The sequence below is a fragment of the Fundulus heteroclitus genome, chromosome 2, assembly GCF_011125445.2.
Source record: "Fundulus heteroclitus isolate FHET01 chromosome 2, MU-UCD_Fhet_4.1, whole genome shotgun sequence".
NCBI classification, from domain to species: domain Eukaryota; kingdom Metazoa; phylum Chordata; class Actinopteri; order Cyprinodontiformes; family Fundulidae; genus Fundulus; species Fundulus heteroclitus.
Window position 1 is genome coordinate 2069019 of NC_046362.1, and position 13191 is coordinate 2082209.

Sequence of the window (13191 nt, forward strand, 5' to 3'; positions counted from 1 at the left end):
TTCATAAATAACTCTCTGTCTGTTAAGTATTGTCTAGTGATAATCAGCTCTTAAGCTGATATCAAGACAATGGTTGAAAGGGAAGAATTTGAGCAAGACAATGGTTGAAAGGGATGAATTGGAGCACTAGCGATCTTTTAACAGCAAACTCTGCACACACATAGAATTAAGGAGCGACAACTTCTTTTCAAGTTCAGGAATTTAATAACAGAAATGAACATCCAGAGAACATCACTATATAATAATGTTTATCTGAATTAACACTATATTTTGATCAATAAATCCTCTCTACTAAGCTAGTGAAACTTAACTACTAAGCAAAATGAAGATAAAAAGAAGCTAAGCTAAGGAACTATTTACCTCCAAAACAAACAAAAGACAAAACAAATGTGGTTGATCATAATCAGAATAATTCAGTGAATCCCGTGCACTGCAGATCTGATTCAAAAAGCATGGAATGGAGTTAAATTATCTTTACTAATTTAGAAAAAACCTTCAATCCATTCACAATGCGAATCCTGAGTTAAACAAAACATGATTTGATGAACTAATATTTTGTTTAAGTTAAAAAACCAAAATTCAACTTAAGGAATGTGAATTGAGGTTGAATTGGCTTGACTAATTCAGAGCAACATTTGACATGTGTTTCAACCCATTCACAATGCAAATCCCAAGTTAACCAGAACATTATTTTGGGTAAATAACATTCTAAAGATTGATTTGCTCCGTAAAATGACTACCTTAGGAGCGCTTGAATGTATCATTGCAATACCTCCCGGAGGTAGGGGGCGCTGTTGTGATCGGTCGCTAAATTCGGTTACTTTAAAGGTACCAAAACGCCTTTAAATCGACAATCAATATTCCATTTTAATGCGGGAATAAGGCTAATAGCACTATCGAATGATGGCGGAGCAGAACAAACAAGCTTTATGCTTGGAACGGGCTTTTGTAGAAAAACCGGAACCGGAAATTAGCTCCTTTGAATGTCTGGTAGTTCCTTTGAAACTACCAGAAGCTTATAGCATTTTGGCTAGTGGACTTTCGGTGCTAACAATCTAACATCTTCGTTTTTTATTCTAGTTATAATGAGTGGGCCGGATAACGTAAACATTAATGTCCTATCAATGTATGAAATCCTTGTGGAGATAACCTTTGTTATACCCATAAAAACACACTCGACAATGACATAGTACCGAATGCTAGCAATGAGCTATCTCCGTTAGCTCTTTGTTTTAAAGCAACCACATGTAACGCCTCACACAACATTTCCCGATAAACCATTTAAGCTGTTCCTTTGGATCTCTCTGTCCAACCTGTTGGTGCCTCGTGTGAGTTCAGTCCACGTTGGTCAACCAAGGAAGGCAGTGAAAAGGGAACTGTTGTTCCTTCAGCAGCGGGCTAGTGGCTTTGCAGCAGCAGACCATGCTGACATGTGGTCGAGATCAGTCTGGTCTTTCTCTGTAGTCCCGGATCTCTCAGCTTGTCTGGTGAGGGAAGGCGACCGATCTGCGTTGTCTTGGCTTTCCAGCAACAGCTGACAGAAATAAACAAAGCTGTTTTGGCATTCTGTGCTTCGCGTCTGGTTGCGCAGAAGTCAGATTCGATCTGGTCAATGATTCTCTGAGTTCAGTCTGGTCCGCAGAGGAGGAGAATTACCCTCTTTCGCCTGGTCACTCCATCAAAGCAGGGAGATGAGTTTAGCAGCACTTTCGATGCAGCTGGGGCTTTTGGGCCTTAAGCAGACCCTGGATCAGGTGTGGCTGGCCCAACCACATTCCTTCAGATATCCCAGGCAGAGGAGACCATAGGCCAGTTTACACTACACCTAAAAACCGAGCCATGCCGAGACCAGTCCTTGGATCAGTCCTTGGATCATCTTGGATCAGTTACCCAAGACAAGCCGTCCCGTTTACACACCAAGCTTATCTCGGTTCCTTGGTTGCTCCTCGCCTCCTAGTGGCGATCTGCGGTACTACCGCTCTCTAAGATTGAAGGCGGAACCAGCAAAACAAAACAGCGGCGCCCGTAACATTCAGGAAGTTATATATTAGAAGTTGATATTGTGATATTTCGGTGTTTGCAGAGAGTCAGGGGAAGAAGGCAACCATTGGTGAATTTATTTGAGAAAGTTGGCTTTTTGGGAAGTGGATGAGACAAACGAACATCTAATAAGGATTTACAGACGCCGGAAACAATAACAGACGCTGAGGTTCATTGCGCTGCTAAGCAGAATCATCACTGGAAACCGTGTGGCACGTTAAGGAAGCTAGTATTATTATAAATGTCTGAAATTTGTCTGAATGGAGTGTGAATCGGGACGTGCAGCCAGACTGCCTGAAAACCCGCGGACAGTCAGCTGACTGTAAGGGCATGACGCGGTCTGCTCATGCGCTCTTTATCAGGAAACCGGGCCAGAAAAAAAACCAGGCCGAGACCTGCTCAGGAACTGGTCTGCAGTTAACGCGGTCCGGTTCAATCTGCTGACCATTTACACACAAGAGTTATCTCGGTTACCGAGCTCGGACTGGTCTCGGCTCAGTTGAAAAAGTGTAGTGTAAACGGACCTCATGTGGCCTCATGGTTCAGCCAGCCTCCCTCTCCTCCTTTTGTCTCAGAGAGGGAGGAGGTAAGACACAGTAACTTTGTCTTGGTGTGGTCTAGGGAAAAGTCGTCTGAGAGAAGTGTGGTCAGAAGAAGCTTGGTCAGAAGAAGGTCTGTTTTTTTGTTTGTGGGTGTGGTTTACAGCAGGTACCCCACTGAGAGAAAGGTTGTCCCCGCCTGCACTCTCCTTTGTGGCTGTGGGTGACGACTGAAAGACTGGGGGTTGTCCTGTGGGAGCAAGCTTTTGCACTGATCGCACCCTGCAGAGAGGCTGTCTCTCTAAAAGGTGAAATTCTTTTGCTCACAAACCCCTTTAGAGTTTCCTCCTGTTAAATGTTCAGAATTCAATCTGACTAGACTCAGGACTCATCCACTGAGGATGCAATCGTTGTAGACCTACCACAACATTCCCACTCGCACAGTTTTTTTTTCTACCAACACATTTAGCGGCCCTTATATGAAATCTTTGAAGATTAGGTGGTTCATTTATAAAACTTTGTGTAGAGTCCATACTAAAAGTGTTTTAGAGGAGAACCATGACATGAAGATTGAGGTGAAGGAGAACCATGAGATAAAGATTGATGTGAAGGAGGAGAACTTTGAGATATGCCTGTAAAACGAAAACGGCGAATAAAAAAAACAAACAGATTTATAAAATACACACGCACACCAGCACGTAATTTTCATTTATAGATCACAGTTGTACTTGAACATTTGCGTACCTGGTTTCCACCTCATGTTCAGGCCTCTACATGCCCAGATTCAACCATAAATGGTCAATGCAAAGCACCTCATGAATAGCAATGAGTATTAAAAATGGGTCAGCTGATCGTTTGTTTTTTTTTCATGGTGAATTGGCAACCGTGGAGAAAAGGGAAATTAAATGTGAGAATCAGAGGTAAAAGCACATTTTCAGGGCCCTTTTTGTGCGTACACAAGTGACACCCCAGGCCCTTAGTGTTACTTGGCAGCAAAGCAAGAAGTCTTAGAATAGTTGGTAAACTTTGCTTATTGTCGTTCCTTTAGTGTTTTTCTATTAAAAAAAAAAACTGTTTCCTGGAGTTGGAGTGACTTGTGCTTGATAAATAGCAGTTTTTCTTATTTTGGTCAGCAGATTAACAAGCAGTTCTTCCAATAAGTGGTGTAGTATCTTTCTCTAATCCGTGCCATAGATGATCATCTGAGAACCAACATCTTGTCATTTAAGATGTATTTGTATTTTTTTTTATCTGCTTTCTTAGACGTGTGAAGGATTTATTAGTTATGAATAGATAAAAGAGCAGAACTGGCATTTACCCACTGCTGCTTTCCACACGCAAGCAGTTTAAGACCAGATGGTGCTTGGATACAGATTAAAAATACACAAAACACTTTTTTCTCTACTGGCACAAGTCATGAATAACATTGAAATAGAATACTCTCCACATTTAGCTCTTTGTTTGGATTTTCCCCCACTATTTATCCTGGAAAGGTGTCATCAAGATGAGACATCACACATTTAAAAAAATGTATGCAAATTCTTTAAAAATATGAAAAATCTCAAATGATTAGTTCAGTGTGTCATTAATATCTATATTGGGGGCTAAAGGTTGGAATGGAAGAAAGGCCATAACTTGTTTACCATTAACAAAGATTTTTTGTTTTTTGCTTACAATGTCTTTCTTAAAAAAACATCCGTTTAGCGACTGATCAGACTTTGCTGTTATTAAAAAAATCTGAAAAACTCACACAGAAAGAAGAGACAATTAGAAGAATTTTTTGATACAATATTTTAAGACTTTGGCGCTCAGACCTCAGCAGGAAACATTCACGCTGAATTATACTTCAATATGCATAAGCAGGTGTATGAGAATAGGGATGTTCTCCCCTAGGCCTGAAACTGGTGGTGGAGTGGAGATAAACGAAGTTTTGTTCAGTCCATATGATGATCTGTTTGAGCTAGATGTCCAACTTGATAAACACAGGTTTGCATGAACTGTCCATGATGAGCAAGCATGAAGCAACTGTGGAGAGGAAAAACTCCCCTTGGGAAGAAACCTCTGGCAGAACCAGGCTCAACATGGCGGTCTTCTGCCGGACCGTTTTAAGGAGTGACAGGGAATTCCGTAAGAGTCCGGGAGGAATTACATTCTGATAGGAACGAGGTTGAAGGAGGACCATAGGAATGTCAGGCGGAGCTTGCTACGATGGTGGAGAAGGGGATGGAGGTGGGTTGAATCCACCTCCATCAATGATGGAGATGGATTTAAAGTTCTTTTAAGATGGATCCAGGACGCTGATTGGCTTTGTGGAGGAGCAGTTCAAATCTGATTGGCTTGCGTCGGAGGCGAATGAGTCTCTGATTGGATGGAGGTAGGTAATGAGTTTCTTCAGTATGAATTTCCGCTTTAAGCTCCATAACATATTTTTAGTTAACATTAATGTTACTACACTATAGCTGGATAAATGGTACAGCAAATATTAAATATAACATATAAATCACCTTTTTTATGTCATTGCAACTTTTTGAAGATTCCAATGAATCTTCTACTTTTTGCCCATCCCTTGGTGAGAAGCGGACTGCCACTATGCAGTGCCTGGGGAACATTCTGGAGTTAAATGTCTTGCTTAGGGACCAGAGGGGCAGGCAGTCTGTGGGGTTAAAACCAGGAAACATGCAGCCTTCCCAGGACACAAGTGCCCTGCTCTAAACATTAGGTACAACAGGGACAAGGCAGAGCCATGATGAAACAATAGATTCAATGATGAAATGGTTTGAAACCAAACAAGAGAATCCGACAGGGAACAAACAGAAACCAAGAAGTTAAAAAGCCTTCTTACCAAATACTTTTTTTTACTCCTATTTGAGTAATTTCTTGATTGGCTACTTTTACTTGGGTAAAACAATTGTTAAAGTTCTACTTTAACATATTTTATATTAAACTACTAGCATGAAATGTTATAGTGCAACTGTGAGTGCAACTGTGAGTACAGTTTTTAACTACTCACCCCAGCTCTTCCTGTGGGTGGTCTTCCATTTGCCTTTATGCAGTGTTGTAGATTCTCGAATATTCCAAAATGAAGAGCAGTAGACAGATCAATGATTCACGTGAACTTTAGTGATATAAAAACAGGGGTGCGAACGAATCACATACGATGCAAAAAGGTAAGCTAACAATGACCAGCTCTTTGAACCTTCTCTTTTTTTCCTGGCAAAACTGAGAAAAGCAACAAAAAAAGCAAAAAAATAAAATAAAAATAGCTTGAAGCTACTTAGTCCAAAACTACCCTGCCTCTCTTAAAAGCATCATATGATTTCTCCTAACCAGATGCAAAGAAATACTTATGAAATAGCAATCATAAACTCAAAATAATAATTTTACAGTAAATTGTCAAATCCCAAATAATATGTCAGAATCACATTCTGCCTGCTTTAAACCCAAATAAATTCTCAACATGCAGAGCATCGGCCATGTTTGTACTAGACTGGCACACATATTGGAATATTCTACCTACTTATTTATTCTTGTCTACTTTACCTGTCTTTAATTTTCTCTTTGTAATTCTCTCTTAGTAGTTTCATCTTTTTTGTGGTGGGTTAAATTATTTTTATTTTTATTTTTTTTGAATATCCATGGTTCATTCATAGGGAACATCATAACTTGGCATAGCCTCTCTAGATCTCATTTAAATTTGTTTGTTTACGTCTGAGCATTTAAATACCTCCTACATGGTGTTGTGCAATTATACACTGTTTAAAGTTATTTAATGTTTAATAAATAACCCTCTGTCTGTTAGGTATTGTCTGATGAATATCAGCTCTTAAGCTGAAATCAGGACAATAGTTAAAAGGGATCATATGAGCACTAGCGATCTTTTAACAGCAAACTCTGCACACACATAGAATGAATGAGTGACAACTTCTCTTCAAGTTCAAGAATTTAATAACAGAAATAAAATTAACATCCAGAGAAACATCACTATATAATGCTGTTTATCTGAATGAACACTATATTTCGATCAACAAATCCTCTCTACTAGGCTAGTGAAACTCAACCAAAACTACTAAGCAAAATGAAGATAAAAGAAGCTAAGCTAAGGAACTATTTACATGAAAAAACAGAACAAAAGACAAAACAAAAGTGGTTACGGTAATCATCATCAGAATAATTCAGTGAATCCTGGTGCACTGACTTAAAAACACGGAATTGAGTTAAATTAGCTTGACTAATTTAGAACAACATTTGGGATGTGTTCAACCCATTCACAATGCAAATCCTGAGTTAAACAAAACATTATTTGATGAAATAACATTCCGATTTAGTTAAAAAACCAAGGCTCACTTTAAAGAACATGGAATGAGCTTAAATTAGCTTCACTAATTCAGAACATTTGGCATGTTTTCAACCCATTCACAATGCAAATCCTGAATTACACAAAACATTATTTGATGAAATAATATTTTAAAGAATGATTTTCTCGGTAAAAATCTGGAAACTTTATGAATGCTTGATTTTATTAATGCGATTCTACGTCCGGGAGCTAGAGGTCGCTGCAGCAATCGGTCGCTGCAGCAATCGGTCGCTGCAGCAATCGGTCGCTGCAGCAATCGGTCGCTAAAATCGGTTACTCCTAACAGACCTCTCAACTTTTATCAAAAGTTAAGAGTGAGATTATGCTAATTTGGGGGCGGGGCTTGTTTGGGGTCGGGGCTAACCGGACCCTGGAGGAGCCGGTGGAGACAACTTCATCTCATTTTTATCCCCCAGACAATGAAGTAGACATGTATTACTTTTGTTAAAAAGAGAAAGAGACATATGAATACTTTATTGTTCAGTTAATGGATTAAGAAATAAAAAAATACACAATTGTTCAAATAATACTGAATAAAATTAAGTAGTTTTAAGTTATTGACCGAATTATTACACTGTTACACATTCATCTATGGGTTGGTGCATCTTTACGCACGATCCAGCTGCTGATGTCTCCCTCTTTCGAGCTCAATGCACTTCTAGACTGTTAGTGTTTATAACATTCTCATCACCTTTCACAGCGACAGGTTTCTCAGTCAGTCGCCGGGCTGACCAGACAAATCTGTATTTGTCTGGTCAGTGCGCTCTGGGCGGTGAGGTGGGCGGATTTTACCCCCGTGCGCTGCGTGCGAGGGATAAACAGTGGGGAAATGCATAACTAAATACTGTAAAGGGCTCCTATAAAGGGAACAGGGGTACTGACAGATCTGAGAAGAAGCCCCTGGTGTTACAAGTTCTTTAAAATGACCCTTAAAAGTGCGCACCTGAATTAAAGCGCAAGGCAGCACGCCCACCGAAGCGCCACTGATTCTATGTTGTTAAAAATAAAATAGCATGAAATACAGCTACTAACTCTCCTATTGACTTTAACTGGCACACGTTGCTACCGATGTGAGGGAATTAAACGTAGTGATTCACGTTTTGAATGGTGAACATTCAAAACGTGACTTTGTAAAGTGCCTTGAGATGACATGTTTCATGATTTGGCGCTATATAAATAAAATTGAATTGAATTGAACGGTGATAAAAGCACCTGCTCCGAGGGAAAGGAGGGGGGAGAGGAGCAAGCGCTGAGGCACAGAAATACGGTGCATGTAGTTAAAAAAATGTAGAATTAATAAAAACGAAACTTATAAACAGACTAAGTGGCTTTTTAAACTGGATCTGGTTAGCAGAACTGTTTTATTATCCAGCGTGCAGCCATGACTGGTTCTGAATGAACCGGTCATCTGGCAGCAGCTCTCCCCCCGCCCCCTCCCCTCCTGTGTACGCGGTACAGGACCTTACCGGCTTACTTTCACCACTGTTAAGACTAAAATTATTCATAACTCTGATCACTCTTCCTGCTGCTCTCTTAAAAAGAACTGCAGCAGGAATTATTGATGGCCACAAGCTGTGAAAGAAGCCGAAACATCTCAGCAGAAGGCGGAGTTTTGTCGTCCGCAGCCCAGACGAGCTTTGTGATTTTTATGCGTGAGAAATTCCATGTTTGCGTGTGAAATGTCATGTGTTGAGTGTGAGCGTGTGGAGTTAGTGAAATGCGTGTGTCACACGGTCAATGCGTGAAAGTTGAGAGCTATGCTCCTAAAGTTAAGCAAAATGCCTTTAAATTGAAATTAATATTCCATATTAATGCGGTAGTAATTCTCATAGCACTATCGAACAATGATGGAGTGAAACGAAGCAAGCCTTATGATTAAAATGGCTTTTGTTGAATAACTGGAAGTTACCAGAAGCTAACTAGCATTTTGGCTTGTGGATTTTCGGCACTAACTTTAAAACTTCGGCATTAGTTTTAGTCATAATGAGTGAGCCGCTTAACATAATCATTAATATATCATCAGTGTATGAAACCCCTGTGAAGATAACATTTGTTATAACCATAAAAACACACTCAAATCATATCGGCAATGACCTGATACAGAATATTAGCATGAGCTATGCCCGTTAGCTCTTTGTGTTTAAAAACACCATGTACGCATTACACATTTCACGCATTACACGCATTTCCAAATGAACCATTTACTCTCCCTGCTCATTTCTCTGCCCGACCTGTTGGTGCCTTGTGAGAGTTCGGTTTATTTTGGCCATCCAAGGAAAAGCAGCAGTCCAGTGAAAGCGTTGATCCTTTCAGTGGACTGCTGCTGCCACATGTCTGCTGCTGCCAACATGTAGCCGTGAGCCAGCCAAAACATGGTGGAGATCGGAGGCCTGGCCGACATCCTCCATGCAGTGTTCTCTGATCTCTCAGCTTGTCTGGTGAGGGAAGTCGACCTATCTGCCCTCTCGCGTCCGCTTTCCTGCAACAGCTGACAAAGATAAACAAAGCTGTTTCGACATTCTTTACTCCACAGCTGGTTGCACAGAAGTCAGAGTGCAACTTAGCTTCAGACTGGTCGATGAATCTCCGAATTCAATCGGGTCCTCCGCGCCGCAGAGGACGAGAATTTTCCCCTTTTCGCTCCATTGAAGTGAGATCAGTGTCACAGAACGCCTGTTCTGTGCAGCTTTTGGGGGCGCTGGAGCCCCACGTGAGGCCTGTCTGGGTTGCTGGTCCAGGCCAGTCTCTCTCCTCCTTTTGTCTCAGGCAGGAAGTGAAGAATACTGGGCTTTGTCCTGTGGGAGCAAAGTTTTATAGCATGGAACCCTGCTGAAAGGGGAGTTCCTTTGTGCCTGTGAGGGCCCCAAACTCCTGTTGCTTCCAATCCAATCTGATTTTAATTTCTCATCCTGGCTCAAAGACACTACAATGGTGAAGTCCAAGCATCGCTGCAATGTCAAGGCTATCCTCATTACAGATGGGTAAGAATTTCAATGGAAGTTATCCAATGTTTAAGCAAATAACCGCGGGTCTGTCAGGTATTGTTCTGTAAATATCAGCCAAATTTGGCTTGGTAATAGGACAATACATGAAATGCTCGAATTGTAGCATTCTCTAAAAGCAAACTGTACACATATGGAATAAATGAATGACCACTTCTCTTCAAATACAATAATTTATTAACAGAAATAAGTGCCTGTCCAGGGAGGGAAGGCCAACAATAATTTTGTTTAGCTGAATTAACAATATATTTCAATCAACAACTCCTGTTTGCTAGACTCTTGAAGAATTTAACTAATTTAGAATGAACAATGCCATGTGTTCAACCCTATTATGATGAGACTCAGAGTTAGATATAACATTATTTGACAAAATAAAATTTAAAGAATGCCTTGCTAAATTAAATATCAGTAACCTTTAGGGCACTTGATTTTTAACTATTGTGACTATTTCTTGAGAAATTATTACACATGGCGGATGGGGAGCTTTAAGCGTACACACAACTGGATGTTATATCGGAAACTTACCCTGGTCACAAGGCTAAACCATGAGGCAATTAGCTTCATGGCTTTCTCTCAAGTTACACAAAATACCATTAATCAACATTAATGTTCCTTATTAATGTTATACAAACACTTGCGGCATTATCAGACAATTGCAGAGCGAACAAAAACAAGTGTTATGTGGTTCTGCTGGCAAGCCGTATCCATCCATCCATACGTCCGCCCTTCAGGCAGTCAGTCATGCTTAAACAAACATTAGTTATGTTTAACTTGGCTAGAAACAAGTTGATAGCTACTAATCAGGGATGGAGGTCTCGAAACCGAACTCAGGGACATTTTTTCCCCGTCTCGATCTTGGTCTCGGCCTCGGAATGTGATGCCTCAGTCTTGGGCTTGTCTTGTACTGTCAGGTGGGCTTTGGAAAATTTGGTTTTCAAATACTAACTCCATTTGTTCTGTGCCGCAAATGCACGTCACAAGAATAAAAGAAAACAAACTGGACATTTCATACCGAATTCATTGCGGCCCCGATCCATCCTCCACTGTGCCTACATAAGGCGAGAATCAACATTGCCCACAAAACCGACGATTAATGCTCCATTAGTTAGACTAGGCTGGTCTTGGTCTTTGCCTTGGACTTGGAGGGCCCTGTCTTTGTCTCGAAGAACCTTGACTCTATTACTGCAACTAATAGCAGGAATCACTACTTGTTTAAACTGACTTTTTAGTCATATTCCCATGTAATGAGCGGGCAGGAAAACACAAAGGTTAACGTCCCATCAGTGTTTAAAACCCTCATTGAAATGCAGTTTGTCAAAACCTTAAAACATAACCCAAAACACAACTTCAGCTTTGTTTCAAAATATTTCTGCCAGGTGACTTGGCTTCAAAAACAGTGAAAACATATCAGAAGTAAACAATCTCAAATAGTTTAATCCAAATTAACTTTCCATTTTCTCTGCCAAACCTCATCTGTTCTAGTGACTGGGAAACATCCAACAGCGATGAGTTTTTAAGTGAGGATCAGGCTGCCAGCGAATGATGGCTGCTCTCCTTTGTACCCGATCGAGGGGGCTTCTTTGGTGAGGCTGGACATGACGCTATTTCTATTTTATTTCAGTTTGTTTTTGTTCTGGCTTGTCAATAAAAACTAAAATAAACATACATTCCGATAAATAGCACTACACAAACAAAATAATTTTGATTGTGGTTGGAGGCAGTTAATATGCGATTACACCTGTTTGATTATAAAGATTATTATTAATTAGATTTGTCAGTTATAATTTAACAATATATCATTCAAAATCAATGGATAGATATCACGGAAATTCTTTCAAATGGTTGTGATCAAGGGCTATGAGCCTGTAATGATTAGCACTAACAATTGGTTTATTAGTTAGAAGTTATGAACTTATTTATACCGCAAAGGGGTTATCTAACCAGTTGATGACCGGTTAGACTTGTCCAGCAAACATTGATAACTTTAATTATAATTGCAATTGGAGTTTTAATCCTTACTCCTTCACCACAAGCCAATGAACATCCATTCATCCATTTTGTAACACGTCTATCTCTTGTGGGGTCGCGAAGGGTGCCGGTGCCTATGCCAATGAAAATGAAAATCCATCCATTTTTTTCTTATCCGTCCATTTTCTTACTCGCTTTATCCCTCATGGGGTCGTGAGGGGTGCTGGTGTCTATCTCCAGGAGTTCAATGGGCGAGAGGTCGAGTACACCCTGGATAGGTCACCAGTCTGATGCAGGGCAACACATAGACAAACAGGACAAACAACCATTCACGCACACATTCACACCTAAGGACAATTTAGAGAGACCAATTAACCTGACAGTCATGTTTTTGGACTGTGGGAGAAAGCTGAAGAACCCAGAGAGAAACCACGCATGAACACCCACCCTTTTTGGAATCCTTAGAAGGGGTGCTGGAGAGTGCCCCTCCTGGGGACTCCCTTGTTCTGCTGGGGGACTTCAACGCTCACGCGTGCAATGACAGTGAGACCTGAAGGGACGTGGTTGGGTGGAATGGCCCATATGATCTGAACTCAAGTGGTGTTCTGTTGTTGAACTTCTGTGCTCGTCATGGATTGTCCATCACGAACACCATGTTCAAGCATAAGGGTGTCTGTTTGTGCTCTTGGCAACAGGACACCCTAGGCCGTAGTTCAATAATTGACTTTGTTGTTGTTTTGTCTAACCTGTGGCCGAATGTCTTGGACACTCAAGTCAAGAGAGGGGCGGAGCTCTCCACCGACCACTACCTGGTGGTGAGCTGGCTCCGATGGCAGGGGAGGGAGCCGGTCAGACCTGGCAGGCCCAAATGTATTGTGAGAGTTTGCTGGGAACGTCTGACAGAGTCCCCCATGAGACGGAGCTTTAACTCCCACCTCCGGGAGAACTTTGTACACGTCCCGAGGGAGGCGGGGGACATTGAGTCTGAATGGACCATGTTCCGCGCCGCTATTGTTGAGGCAGCTAGTTGCAGCTGTGGCCGCAAGGTTGTTGGTGCATGTCGCAGTGGCAACCCTCGAACACGCTGGTGGACACCAGCGGTGAGGGAAGCTTTCGAGCTGAAGAAGGAGTCCTATCGGGCTTTATTGGCCTGTGGGACTCCGGAAGCAGCTGATGTGTACCGGCAGTCAAAGCGGCAGGCGGCTCGGCTGGTCGCTGAGGCATCAGACATTTGCCTCGTGGGAAGTGTTCTGAGAGGCCATGGAGAAAGACCTCCGTATGGCTTCGA